The sequence below is a fragment of the Rhinolophus hipposideros genome, assembly GCF_964194185.1.
Source record: "Rhinolophus hipposideros genome assembly, chromosome: 5".
NCBI classification, from domain to species: Eukaryota; Metazoa; Chordata; class Mammalia; order Chiroptera; family Rhinolophidae; genus Rhinolophus; species Rhinolophus hipposideros.
In genome coordinates this window covers 27,768,608-27,783,168 of record NC_138051.1, presented here as the reverse complement: position 1 = coordinate 27,783,168, position 14,561 = coordinate 27,768,608, and positions in this window count along the sequence as shown.

Below are 14,561 nucleotides of genomic sequence, written 5' to 3'. Positions count from 1 at the left end.
AGCAACCTTGTGTTTGAGAGCCCACTGGCCCATGTGGGAATCCAACTGGCAGCCTTCGGAGTTAGTAGCATGGAACTCCAACCACCTGAGCCACTGGGCTGGCCCCTAGACATCTGTTCTTGAATATCTGAAACCCTGTGAATTTTATGTACTAAATGTCACCTAGATTCATGTATTTCTCTCTCTCTCTGCCACCACCACTTTCCTTCCAGTTATTGTCTAAACTTTTGTCTAAATTTCTGCAATAATTTCTTAATAGGTTTCCCTGCTTCTGCTTGTGTTTCTAAACTATACTACACATTGCAAGCTGAATGATCTCTTAAGAGTGAGGGAGGAACACTATGGTGGCATATAAATCCTAAAAAAACTTCCATTGCAAAATTCGTGGATATGCTGGATAAAATTTAACACATCTCCACTTAAAAGCATTGCCGAGTTAGCTAGAAAATAAAGGAAATCCTCAGAGACCAAAAACAAAGTATGACTTGGGACTGAGGCTGCTTTGTGGTTGTAACCCTGAGCAGTAACCCTGAGCCTTGGGTGACAGGAGATGACGCCTGGGACCCAAGCAAGATTGAGACTGAGACTACTGCAGAAAGTTCTTGGTGGATATGTCCTCAGGGAAAAAGTGAACTTAAAAAAAGCCCACTTAGTATCAAAGAACTTAAGTGTTCCAGATAGGAGCGTGCATAAATCCTCCTTCGATTTCATAGGATCCCAATAGATAAAATCCATGAGCACACAATCCAAAATTACAAAACATACAAGAAAACAAGTTGCTCCCAGGAGGAGTCAAGTCAGTAGAAACAACACACAGCAGAGTTACATCAAAAATAATTTCAGATATTAGAATAATGAGATACAGAATATAAAACTACCAAGTTTAAAATGTTGAAAGCCGAAGACATTAAAGAGAAAGAGATAAGATCCTATCAAAAAAATTCCAGCATAACCACAAGATGGCCTCAGGGTTTTTCTTTTGAAAATTAATTTGGGGAAGGTATTCTATAATGTTGTAAAGATTTTGTTGGGTATCCGATGGACATGCGTCCTATTTGGGAGACCACCTCAGGGATACTGTGGATACCTGATCATGGCATTGTACATCAGAAGCTAAACATTAATGAATGCCAACTATAATTTTATATATATAATGTGATGGTTCAGTGTGAGGTCGGAGGGATAGTGGATGGGGGGAGGGGGGTTCACAGTATGAGGGATATAAATGATGAACGTCTAAGTATTACCTTGTTTTGTACACCTGAAACTAATAAATAAATTAATTAATAAAAAAAAAAAAAAAAAATTCCAGCAGACTTGAGAACCAATTTGAACTCATAAAATTTAAAAATATAATAATTGAAATTTAAAATATAACTGAGTTTAAGCAGCAGGGAATAGATTTACCATTGGTTAAGAGATGATTAACTAGATATGAAGAAATTACCAAGAATGCAGCACAGAGAGACAAAGAGGTAGAAAATATTAAAGAGGGTAAGAGACAAGGGAGATAAAGTGAGAGATTCTTTTATATTTGGCAATCAGAAAAGAAGGGGACAGAAAATATTTGAAGAGAATATTACTTCCCCAAATGAAAGATATGAATAATCAGATTCAATAAGCAAAATAAATCTCAAATAGAATGAATAAAAAATCCATACCTAGTCACATCATAATAAAACTATAAAAACAAAGACAAAAAAGATATTAAAAGCAGCAGGAAAGAAAACAGATTATCTATAAAGAAATAACTATTAGATGGACAACTGACACTTCAACTACAACAATGTAAGCCAGTGGAGTAATACGATAATGCCTTCAAATGCTAAGAAATCAATTGCCAACCTAGAATTGTTTATCAACAAACCGGCATTCAAAAATGAAGGTAAAACAAAGATACTTTTAGACAAGCAAAAAATGAGAGCATTTACCATCATTAGACTTCTAAACTTTATCAGAAAAAAAATATGATCTCAAAAGGAAGGTATGAAATGCAAGAGAATAATGATCAAAATGGTAAACAAATGGGTAACTATAAACAAATATTGACAGTATAAAGCAACAACAATAATAAGTGTGGGTAAAGTGAAAACAGAGCTAAAATATTAGTCACCAACAATGGAGAAGTATGTGACTAGAGCTGAATTGTTGGGGAAAGGATAATAATATTGAGTAATATTAAATTGTTAAATACACATTTAAAAAATTAAGGGCAACTAATGCATATTAGAAATAAAATGTGCACTTCCAAATTAGGAAAACAAAACAATTTCATCCAAAAAACACCAGGAAAAAAAAAAAGAAAGAAAACTTAGACACAATTAGAAAGCTCAAAAGATAATAGGAATAATGAGTAACCATAATATATGTAAACCAAGAAATTGAATTAACTAGATGTATTGGAATTACAAATTTCAATCTGGATGAATCTCACAACTATAATATTAAACAAAAAGGAAGTTGTAGAAAAGTATTTACAATATGATACTATGTATTTAAAGATTAAAAGTAGGCCAAATCTGCAATATATGGTGATGGAAAGAACTGACTCTGGTGGTGAACACACAATGTGATATATGGGTGATGTAATACAGAATTGTACCTCTGAAATCTATGTAACTTTACTAATAATTGTCACCCCAATAAACTTTAATTAAAAGAATAGGCAAAATCATACTTTTTTATTGAGGAGAAAAATAGATTTATAGTTGAAGAATGCATAGGAGTGAAAATGAGAAAACTCAGGATAGCATTTCCCTGGGGGAGGTAGAGTGGGAGTGTGGTCAGGGAGGTGTATACAGGGGACTTGGACTTCTTATTTCTTAAGCTGGGTGGTGGGTCCATAAGCATCCATTTTGTTTTTCTTTGTATTTTTCGTATGTCTGAAAGATTTCATAATAAATAGACATGTAGTGGATTTAAAATTTATAGCCAGATCTCAGATGTGCAGAAATATAACTTTATTTTTTATAATTGAACAGAAGTTACTCATGAACATTTCTCCTTGGCAATAGAATAAACATAAACTTACCCAACCTAAGTAACTTCATCATTTCTAGTTTATAATTTCTCAGTTAACTCAGTTTCTCCGAGTAAATTCTTAGTCTTTCAGAGTGCTGTGTCCCTCTTCTCTTCTCCTTCTCCCAGCAACATACTTGGGCGTAGGAGACGCTTTGGTCCAGGCACTGTTATCTAGTCCTCAATGCCTGCTCAGAAGAATCTCATCTCATTTGGCCTTTGGGTGTTGCCTGCTTTCATCCAAGGCACAGCTGGTTAGGCCAGGCCTCTGAACATAGTATTCTTGATACCCTTGCTTTTGGGTATCATCCCTTCTGCTTTTGTTACCCATGATCTTTGCTTTGATCTCAGTGTTTCCTGAGGCACCAAGAACGCTTGGATTGTCTTGTGGCCAACAGCATGGCATGTGTGGGCCTTGGTTAGTCTCCCCTCATTCTCATCTCTTGGTTATCTGCCACAGTCCTTGCTGCCCAGGCACCTTGCTGCAATCCAGCACAGTTAATTTTATGTTGCTGTAAACAAATGATCTCAAAACTTAGTGGACTGAAACAACAATATTTCTTATACGATTTCTGTGGGTTAGGAATCGGAGCAGCTTAGCTACGTGGTTATGGCTCATGGTCTCTCATGGTTAAGACAGCAGTTAGGGCTGCAATTATCTAAAGACTTGCAGGATCCGTTTCCTAGATGGCTTACTCACATGGCTGTTGGCAGGGGACCTCGTTTCTTGCCACTTGGAGCTCTCCATAGGGCTGCTTGAGCGTTCTTACGACTATGGCTGCTGGCTTCCCGGGAGAGGAGCAAGTGATCTAAGAAAGGGAGAATGAGGGTGAAGCCTCAAGGCCCGAGGTGACCAACCTAGTCTCAGAAGGTATTATTTCGAGTCACTTTTGCTATAATTTGTTTGTTAGAAGTGATTCATTAAGTCCAAGGGGAGGGGAATTTGGCTCTAACTTTTGAAGGGAGGAGTATCAAAGAATTTCTGGACATATTTTAAAAGCACCACAAGCTCTGTGGGGCAATTATGGTTTCTCTGAGAAGCTTTCAGTCTCTTGGCTATGACTGGGCACAATCCTGTTGTTTTCACGTACTCCTGCTTCTCTGGGTTGAGCATCAATCCCTACCTCTCTAGCAGAGTTCCTTCTCAGAGAACAAAGGCAGTATTTATAATCTAATTTTGTTCTCTCCCGATCTCTTCTAGCTCCTCCCCCAAGCCCAGGAAAACCTGTGTGATGGGCGGCTGCTTTGATGTCATATCCTGCTTTTTTTTTTTTGACTCTTCCATTATAGAACAATTCTATGCTCAGTCTTCCAAGATCCAGCTTGTTGGAACACTAATATTTTCTTCTCTCCACAAAACCTTGATCTTGCAGGTGAATCTCCTACTTTTCCAGCTATTATTTAGATATGGAATAAAAACTTTATTTTGAGATTCAAAGGTAAGGCTTGTCTTATTTGTTCTAAAGGAGAGAAAAGGAAGTACTGAGAGGAGAAGATACTTTGGGTAATATTTCAAAACTGACTGATTTTCTGTATGGCTGGATCCAGGTGCTCAAATAATGTCGTTAGGAATCCATATCTTTCTAGTTCTCAGCTTGTCTTTTATGTAGTTTGTCTTCATTTTCAGGAAGATTCCCTGTCTCCCCCTCCCCCCTTATGGCTAGGATGGATTCTTGATTTGTAATCCCAGCAAAAATCTCAGCATTGGACTCTCATTAGACTGATTTGTCTTGTGTCCATCTCTGAACCAACCAATGTGGTCAGGTGTGCAGTGTTCTCCATACTTGGGACATGTGTCTACTGCTGGAGAAGGAGTGGAGAGGGGTCCCCATTCACCATTCTCCTGTGTGGAACCTCAGCTGAGTCTCTGAGGTGTCAAGGGACTGCTCCCCTCTTCAGCCACACCCTAGATATTGACAACCCCTTCTTTCTTTCCTGGCTCTGTCTTTTCTTCCAGTGAATTTGGGAGGTGGGGGAAAGAGAGAAGAGATTCTGCAACATTAGATGACTTTAGATCACAGATTCAGGAGGTGGAATGTCACAGATCAATGTCATGGACGTGAGGTGGGAATGCCTTCCTGAGCAACCTTCGTGCCCCTTGTGAGAGGGGATATACACGGGGCCGCCCCGCTCCCAGCAACCACTCTTTTCTCTCCAGGGAGGCTGGTGGGGAGCAGGCTCTGCTGGAGTGCACTCAGTTTCCCCTCAAATGCCTTGAAGTCTTTTTCTTTTGGGTTCTGGGGTGGGTGGGTCAACTTCTCCCTCTCAGCCTCTCCTTTAACAACTGAACTAGTTAAACTCTTTGCAGCTCTCGCAGTCCATCTGACACTTTGGCAGTTAAAATATTCAAATCTGAGCCAAACAACAAGGTACGAGAAATTTATGTCTGCACATCTGATGTAGGGACAAGTGTAACTGATTTGCCCTTCAGGAAGTCAGGGGTCTCTCCTGAGTCTACAGCAATTGCAGGGACTTCATTCACTGAAATGTTTTCCTCACAGATGCTTCCTGAAACAGCACAGGTGCTGAGCACAGTGTCTCTGGGTGGTCAGGCCATCACTGCTGGGCAGGACAGGAAGCTAGGGCTCTGGGAGGGATCCCGGCTGCTCCCCTCAGGGGGATTGAGGCAGGATGGGGGATTTGCTCGTGACAGGAGCCTCTGCCCTTGCCCTGTGCCACCTCTAACTGTGTGAATGCCCCGTGCTTCATTTTGTTTGGGCAGATGTTTGTAACTTCTCTCAGGCTCTGGAATGTTGTTTGCTAAATGCTATTCACATCATTTCACATGGTTTCTGATTAAAATATGATAGAACCAACCAACCAATGAACCAACCAAAATCCTAATATGGAGATACAACAGATAAAGGATCCTAGAACAGCCCCTGCCACTCCTTTTTAAGATGGTCTCCTCTCACCCTGGGGTTTGTGGTAATAAAAGCAGTGTTACCCAAGCCTTGCCCTCTGTGGAGATGCCAGCTCTTGTCCTGGGGCCACACCTCCTCTCTTGTCCGCCTCTCCTCTCCCCACCCCGCCGCTGAAGATTTCTAGATGCCACCCTCTCCAGTGAGACCCCTATCCAGACATCTATTTCCAGCAGGGCCTTACTCAGGAGTTGATACTTTCTCACCTTTGGTATCAAATCCATTTTTTTCTGTTCTCGGTCTGGACCTGCTGTGAAGACCACGTGCTCCTGAGATCTCTCTGCTTTTAGTTTCCAGAGCAGTTAGTGAGAAATGAGCTAAGGATTGCGCTCCTATGTGCTGTATCACTGCTGGCATGTGTGTATGTGTGTGTGTGTGTGTGTGTGTGTGTGTGTGAGTGTGTGTGTGTGTGTGTGAGAGAGAGACAGAGAGAGAGAGAGAGACAGAGAGAGAGAGAGAGACAGAGAGACAGAGACAGAGACAGATACAGAGGGAGAGAGAGTCTGGTCAGGCTGAAGGGGAATGTTCAGCATGAGCAGCTATTCTTGCACCACCAGGGGCCTCACTCGCTCAGAAATGTCATTTCCTGCCCACTCAGTGGGAGGGCTGTGGGCTGCAGACTGCTGCCCTTGCTCTGGCACTGGGCTATAAAAATGGCCACCGGCAGGCTTTTCCTGGGTTTGTTTTCCCCTGGCCAACAGTATAGCAAATAGATGTGGGCAGGAAAAGCCAAGCCGGGTGAGAGAAAGGGTTCTAGTCCATTGCTGGGTCATGAATTATTAAACAGGATTTGGAACCCTTAGTAGCATATGAGCAACCTATGAGGGCTTATGTGATGAGCAGGGGCTTAATGGGAAGATTGATCCCATTATGTCCCAATGGGACATAATTCCACAGTAAAAGAAGGATGTGGTGAGGCAGGTGAGAGTGAAGTGGCCCTGTGTGTGAGGAAGACATAAGTAATCTTAAAGTACAAATTTACATAATGCTGATGGCAGGAAATCACATTCTCGTGATTTTCAGAATCCCTGTCACATATAATAAAATGTTCAATGATTTTCTGCCACAATGTACTCTCAGAAGTTGCTTTAGAAAACAGCTCATGTTCAGGTAAGTGAAACTTTTTCGTTGGCCTGCTAGAACTATTTGACAGTCTTTTGGGAATTCTTGAGTGAGTGAGTGAGGTGGTGAGAAGCAAAGTATACTTTCATTAGTCCAGGTTGAATGGATGAGAGAGTGAAACGTGCATATGAAAACCTGGAGCACTTTGTTGTGGATCACCTGACCACTCCAAAGAGTAAAACGTGAGGTTAGAGAAGCTGTTTATTTAATACAGACAGTACTACTTGAGGTAACAAAGGGTGGAAAATGCCTTATTAGAGTGGAAATTAGAGATGATTCTTTACTTAAGATTTTGGGATGTGGAAATAGACTGCAGCATAAACCAGGCCAGGTGTTAGCTGTAGTTTCTTTAGTAATAGCGTTTACATCCAATTAAATCCACCATCCTTGAGGAAAACAGGAGGTAACTGAGACAGGAAAATTAGGTAATGAAAAATTGAAAAATAGAATATTAAAAGGCAACAACCATAAGAACCCTGTGAATTAAGAAATACAATTTCCGGGTTAAGGTTTCCAGGCACTTAAAAAAAAACTTTCCTTAGTGAGCAACCAGCATAATCAGAGAGGCTGCTAGGGGTGAAAATATGCCATTTAAAAAATATAATAAAATTGGCTGGGTGAGGGAAAAAAAGAGAAGTTACTGAACAGCAAGATATAGATAGATGTTAACTGGAAATCAGATAACCAAAAAACTTAGGTGGGCTAAAACCCAACTTAATAAAAAACCCCAAACTTTTAATTGCAATGGAACACTAGTGTAACTCAGTGAATTATCACAGAGGGAACAGATTCATGTAAGCAGTCAAGGACAGAACAGCACCAGCTTTTCAGAAGCCCCCATTCCCCAACCATGCTGCCTTCTCGTCCTCACCAAAGGTAGCTGCTATCTTGCCTTTTCACACCATAGATTAGGTTTGTCTGCTTCTGCACGAATACAATAGGTCTTCTTCTATTGCTGGCTTTTTTTCTCCTTTCAACATCATGCTTGTGAGGTTCATCTGTGTTACTGTATGTAACAGTGTTTAATTTTTATTGAGGTTAGTGGGCCACATAGTGTCACCATACCACAAATGTATTTATTCATTCTTGATGGACTTCCGTGTTGTTTCCAAATACCAGGTTATGTTATGAGCATTCTTGTTCCTGCTTCACGATGCACCTAGTTCTTTTGAATGTATTTCTAGGAGTGAAATTGATAGGTCATAGGATATGTGCATTTTCAGTTTCTCAGAGTGATTGAGTCGATTTAACACTCCCTCCTGCCTTGTGTGAGAGTTCCTGTCACTCTCCTGTCCAATACTTAGTATTATCAGTCTTTTCTTTTTTTTAACCATTCTGGTGAATGTATAGTGGTATGGTATTGTGGTTTTAATTTGTTTTTTCTTTATTACTATTGAGATTTGGTAGCTTTCATGTGTTTCTTAGCCATTTGTGACTTTATTTTGTGACACTTTTCCTGTTCAAGTCTCTTGTCTGTGTTTTTATTGGGTTGTGTGATTTTTTTCTTTCTGATTGATAGGCATTATTTATAAATTCTGCATGTAAGCTCTTTGTTGGTATATGTAATAAAAGGATCTTCCCCCACTCTGTGGCTTCACTTTTCACTCTCTTAAAGATGTCTTTTGATGACTAGAAGTCCTTCTTGTCAAAAATGATTTATCAAATTATTTTTCCTTTAACACAGTAGTTCTCAACTGGAGTGATTTTGCTGCCCAGGTATGGTTATAAGATAAAATACATGACACCCAGTTAAGTGTGAATACCAGATAAACAATATAAAAAATTTAATATAAGTACTTCCCAGGTCATATTTGGGACATACTTAGACTATTTTTGTTATTATTTATCTGAGATTCAAATTCTGTTTTTTCCCTAATTCTGGCAATTGTACCCCCAGGGGACAATTTTTGGAGACATTTTTGGTTGTCATAACTGGGGTGGTGGTGGTGGTGGTGCTAGCATCTAGTGGGTAGAGACCATGGATGCTGTTAAATATCCTACAATGCCCAGGGCAACAGCAGTTTATCCAGTTCAAAATGTCCATAGTGCAGGGTTGAGAAACTTCCCTTAAGGTTAGTGATTTTTATGTGTTTGGGAGAAATCTTTCTAAACCCCAAGGTAATAAAGATATTCTCCTGTCATATTATGTAGAAGTTTTATAGTTTTACCTTTCCATGAAGACCACCTGGAATTGATTTTTGTGTGTCTGTGAGATAGGGGTCACATTTCATCTCTCCCCATGGATGTTCACTTGGCCCAGCAACAAGTACGGTAATGACTGTCCTTTCCCACTGCTCTGCACGTCCTGCTTTGCCATAAACCAAGCGTCCGTGGATGAATGTGTCTGTTTCTAGACTCTATTCTGTTTCCTTGCTCTGATTGATTGCCTTTGCATCAACACCACACTGTGCTAATTACAGTAGTTTTAAATAAATCCTGATGCCTGGGAGTATCTTACATTGGGTTCCCCCAGGAACAGATCCTGATACAAAGATTTGAGTGCAAGTCGTTTGTGATGTGATTCCTGGAAGCATCAACAGAGGAGTGGAGAAGTGAAACAAGGGAGGAAGGAAAGAGAATACAGCGTGTGTTAACGAGCAGATTGTCACCGTGGGCAATGGAGCTTCATCTCACCTGGGACTATTGGGAGACGGTGACAGATGTGCCTCAGAGTTGTCCCACCAGAACAGTGTTATTAACCAGTTCCCATCCGTCATGGATTGAGGCTACTGAAGGGGGCATTTCTGGTTTGCCATGTGCCTGGCTGAGAGTGCTCCTGCAACCAGAGAGGGCTCTTCGGGAGAGAGTTGTGGATGAGTGCAGTAAGAAGCCTTCTGCAGTGAGAGGCTCACTTCAGGGAGCAGCAATGGAATATGGACAGGACACTAACAGTAGCAGCTCCCCTCCTTCCTCTGAGATGATCTGTTCTACAGTTAATTCATTTCATCTTCTCGCTGATTCTTTAAGGTAGTGGTCATTTCAAATTACAACACCAACAACAAAATAGGTAGGTATAGATACAGATGTATAGATAGAGAGGCAGGTAGCCTGGAAATTCAGGCAAATGTGATGTTTCAGTCTTGAATCCGAATTTACAGGGCAGCAGGCTGGAAACTCAGGCAGAGTTTCTATGTTACAGTCTTGAGAATTTCTTGTACTTCAGGAAACATCAGTCTTTGCTCTGAAGGCCTTCAACTGATTGGATGAGGCTCACCTGCATTATGGAGGTTTACTCAAAATCTACCCATTTAAATGTTAATCACATTTTAAAAATGTCTTTATACTGACAGCTACAATTCCTGTTGTTGCACTTAGTCCTGGGGTCATTATTATTATTTTTTTGGGGGGGAGTCATTATTAATAGTTGTTTTTTTTTCGCTTCTAGCACCTGTTCCTCTGGCCCCTCACCCCTGTTCCTCCCCTTGGCAGGCATGCCTGCTGATTTAGGTTGCTGCCCTATTAGGTTGCAAAGGTATGACATGCAAAACAGCAGCAGCAATCAAGGCTACCATTGGTAAAGTTTATGGCAGTCCAGTGTCATCTGCTGTGGTAACTCTGGCTTTCCAGGGCACCACCCCCTTCCTGCTTTATGTCTTTGAGGGGGCTACTAAGCTAAACCATTGCACCTAGGATATTGTATTGTTTCTGAGTTACCATTTTGGCCAGAGGTGAGGACGCAGCTACACAGGTTTTCTACCAAAATAGACTTGACTTTATAAAATCAGAGAATCATTATGAGAGCCTGTCAGCTTCTAGATACTGTCTGTACATTCCAGGTATGCGTTCAGGGATCCAGGAATTGACCACAGGCTGGGGGTCAAGGACCCAAATGACCCGTTGTGAGATGGACATAGGTGAGGACTCTGTCACTTGGCAACCGCTAAGTCCCGTTTCTAACAGAATGGACCATTATTGCATTTTGGGTCCCCAAGTATTACTTCAGCTCAGATCCTGTACACAAGAGCCCTCAAAAGTGCTGGATATTTTGTAGGTCCCTTTGGCAAAGAATTGGAAAACTATTCCCTGAAGGTCAGATCAAATGTGGGAGGATGTGAGGTGCACAGTTCTCTAAGATGCAGACAGGGCAGTATCGGAATAGAGAAACTGCTGAACAAAGAGGGCAAACACGAGACAGAAGAGATGTCAAACGCTTTGTTCTCTTGAAGCTGTTAGCTGAGCTTTGATTAGTGTCACCCCACATTTCCTGGCATGGGAGTGGGTACCCTCTCTGTGATGGAATGGTGGGAGTGCTAGGAGTTAGTTGTTACTGAGTGATCAAAAGATGTCCTTCTGGCTCCTGTAACAGCTCTGACCCACTTGGTGGCCTCTGCTACCGAGGACCAGAGGTCTCTCTCTTGAGGGCTTTGCCTTGAAAAAGCAGCCCTTCCTGCCTCCCAGGTAGAAGTGAATCACAATAATCTTCCTGGGCCTGTTACCTCTCCTGCACCAAAAACTACTTTAGCATAGGTTTGAGAATATCTAAGTCTCAGTGATGTGACATTTTCCTTTTTCTTCTGTCCTTGAAGAGGAAGAGTTGAGGAACCTGCTGCGAATAGAATGGCATGTGGCTTTAGGACTTTCAGCCAAAGTCACGGGACAGTGAATAGGCCAAAGGACACTGGAAGTTCTCTGAGGGGTTGGGCATAGGCAGGAAAAGGCCCTGTGCGGTCATTCTCCACTGTCCCCTCCAGATCTACTCCCCATCCTGCTCTGGGGCCCACCTTCTGGGCTGCTTCAAAAGTCCCTCTTGTCTTTGGCTTTCAGTCGGGTTGGTCAAAGGAGCACTGACTGGCTGGGTGGGAGCAGGAGAAGAGTGAGATGGTGGAATTGATTCGCACCATCCCTCTGTGCCAGACCACCGGCTGCCTGTGGGTCCTTCCTCTGCCATCACCCCGGATCCTGCAGCTACAGCCAGAGCTAGAGAAGGCAGAGCTTCAACCCTTTTCCTGGGGTATAGTAACCACTCCTTCTCCAGGTCCTTACAGACGGAAGGGACAGTGGTGTCTTCTCACTCTTGCCAGCTCTGGGGTGTGCCACTACCCTCTATTGGTTTTCTGTAAACTTACCCCTTTTGCAAACAAATCCTCCATTGAACTTTTCCAAATTCTCCTGTGTGTTTATGCTGTCTGTCGCTACTGCGACCTGACGGACTTTGAGAATAAAGGCTCAAAGAATGTGTCGACATGATCATTTCACAGTCTAGAGGTGTACTTGACAATGGAAAACTTGCAATTGGCTGTGGTGCACTTTCAGAGACAGCAGGCCCAGAGAAGATAAGCTCATGTGCAAGATAAAAATCAGAGATTTTCATCAGGAAAAGCATCATGAAAACTAGCAAAGATCTTAGCTCCCTGACTACCTCTGTTTAATGATGCAACTATTGATGAGGAAATGAACCCAAAGTAATACAGCCAACTCCCCTTTTGGGGAGCCATGGTGTTTGATAGCCCTAAAGCCATGTAAGAAAGTCAAAACAGAAAAAGAAACTCCAAACACTTAAACTATCCAAATAAGTTGAAAGTACTGAAAGGCTGAGTAAAGACAGAGCCTTTCATCATTTAATAAAAAACATAGACTCAGAAAATAATGGCCTTAACCACAAATCACATAACCTGGGCAGAGATCTGCTAGCTTCTACTTAATCTCTCTCTGGCCTGGGAACTGAAATGGGATGTGCAGTCACGGGATATTTTACAATGGGAGGAAAAGTCCAGGGTCTTCCCAGGAAAAAGAAGCCTGCCTTAGAGCGCCTATACTGACACAGATCCTTCCCCTTTTGTATACACACAGCTCTGTGTCTTGGCACATAGCAGTCAGACAATGTGCTTTGACTTACAGCAATGTTCACTTTTTTCTCTTTCCCTTAGCTTAGGGGCACATCTGGGTCACTGCATGTGTTGGGCAGGCCCGGGACATGGCCTTCCATGGACTGGTGAAGCCTCTTGCTCTGTGAGGGACGAATCTCATGCAAGTCCCTGCCTTTGGTGGTTAATACCAGCCAGGTGGGAGCAAGCAATGGGCAGCAACCCCAGGATCTCAGAGTCTGGATACTGTTACCTTTTCTGACTATGGGTCCACATGGAACCTGTGTGAGGGGCACTGCCGTGGGCTGAATCAGGGCGTTGGGGCGGGTGGCAGGGCTTGGCAGTGTACAGTGTCGGGTTCTCTCAGAGCTGCTCCCATGAGTGGTTCCCCCAGCATAGGGTCTGGAGAGTAATGAGTCTCTCCTGTATGTTCTGTCCTGGGGGCTGGGTGCTATGTGCTGTGGTTCCACAGCCGTCTGGGAAGGGCTTTCTGGTTGATGTGCTCTGCGTTTTTTTCTCTACACATACATAAAACATATAGGTACAAAATCGAGATTCTGCTATAGAGAGATTTTAATATTGCTTTTAAAAAGCATTACATTATATGGCTTTTTCCATATCATTAAATGTTTTTGAAAATAAATTTTAATGAATTCAAAATATTCAATCATGTAAATTTACTATTCAAACTTTGTTCCATGGCTAGGATTGCAGTTTTTTTATTTTTAAAAATAATGAGGGTAAACTTTATTCATGAATCTTCGTGTGTATCTCTGATTATTTCTTAAAGATGAGTTCTTAGAAAGCGTTCACTTGGTGGAAGGGATTACCCTGCCCTCAGAACGAGAAGCGCTGTGAACTATAGGGCTCCTGTCGTGTCCGTCCCTGCCCTGCCCTATTTTCTCTCCTCCAGGCAGTACCTCAACTGGCAAGAGTTTGCGTTGAGCAGGCTCTAGGCTTTCGACTTCCTGCTGGTTTGGGTGCAGCCCTTTGTGGCTGGGTGTTGCTTGTACAGAGCTTATGATGCTATCCCTCCTCTTTATCTGCCCAGGTATCTGTTTTGCAGCAATTAGTGAGGTGATCTGCATCTCAGATTAAAGCTCCACAGATGGTAGCTCTTTCCTCATGGAGGTGCACTGTGAGGAGGACCCTGTATGGTACGAGCTGCCGTTTCTAGATCCTGTACTGAAACCATTGGTTCCCAACTGAGGGTGATTCCTACCCCACCAATCCCCCACCCCTGGGTACATTGAGCAATTCCTGGAGACATTTTTGGTTGTCACAACTTGGCCGTGGAGAGGGGGTAATAGCTACTGACATCAAGTGGGAGAGGTCAGGGATACCGTAAATATTGTACATCATGCTTGCAATTCAAAATTCTTAGTGATTCTGAATATTACTAAAGATAAATCAGAACTGATACAGAGTTGCTAATTAAGGCAAAGAAGGATCTGGTGTAATTTCTTGTTTCAGTTGGAAAGATGGATCCTGCCTGTCTAGGGAGTCCCTTTCTCCTCTTTCTTTCCCTATTTTTTCTTCATTATTTCCCCGCTCTCTCTGTCCCTCTGTCTCTCACACATACCCTCACCCCTTTCCAAACGTAATGGCTGCCTGGGCTGGGCATCAGGTTGCTGTGTGCTGTGAGAAGAGAGCAGTAGAAGGAGTAGATGTACACTCATGTTTGGAAGCTGAGTCT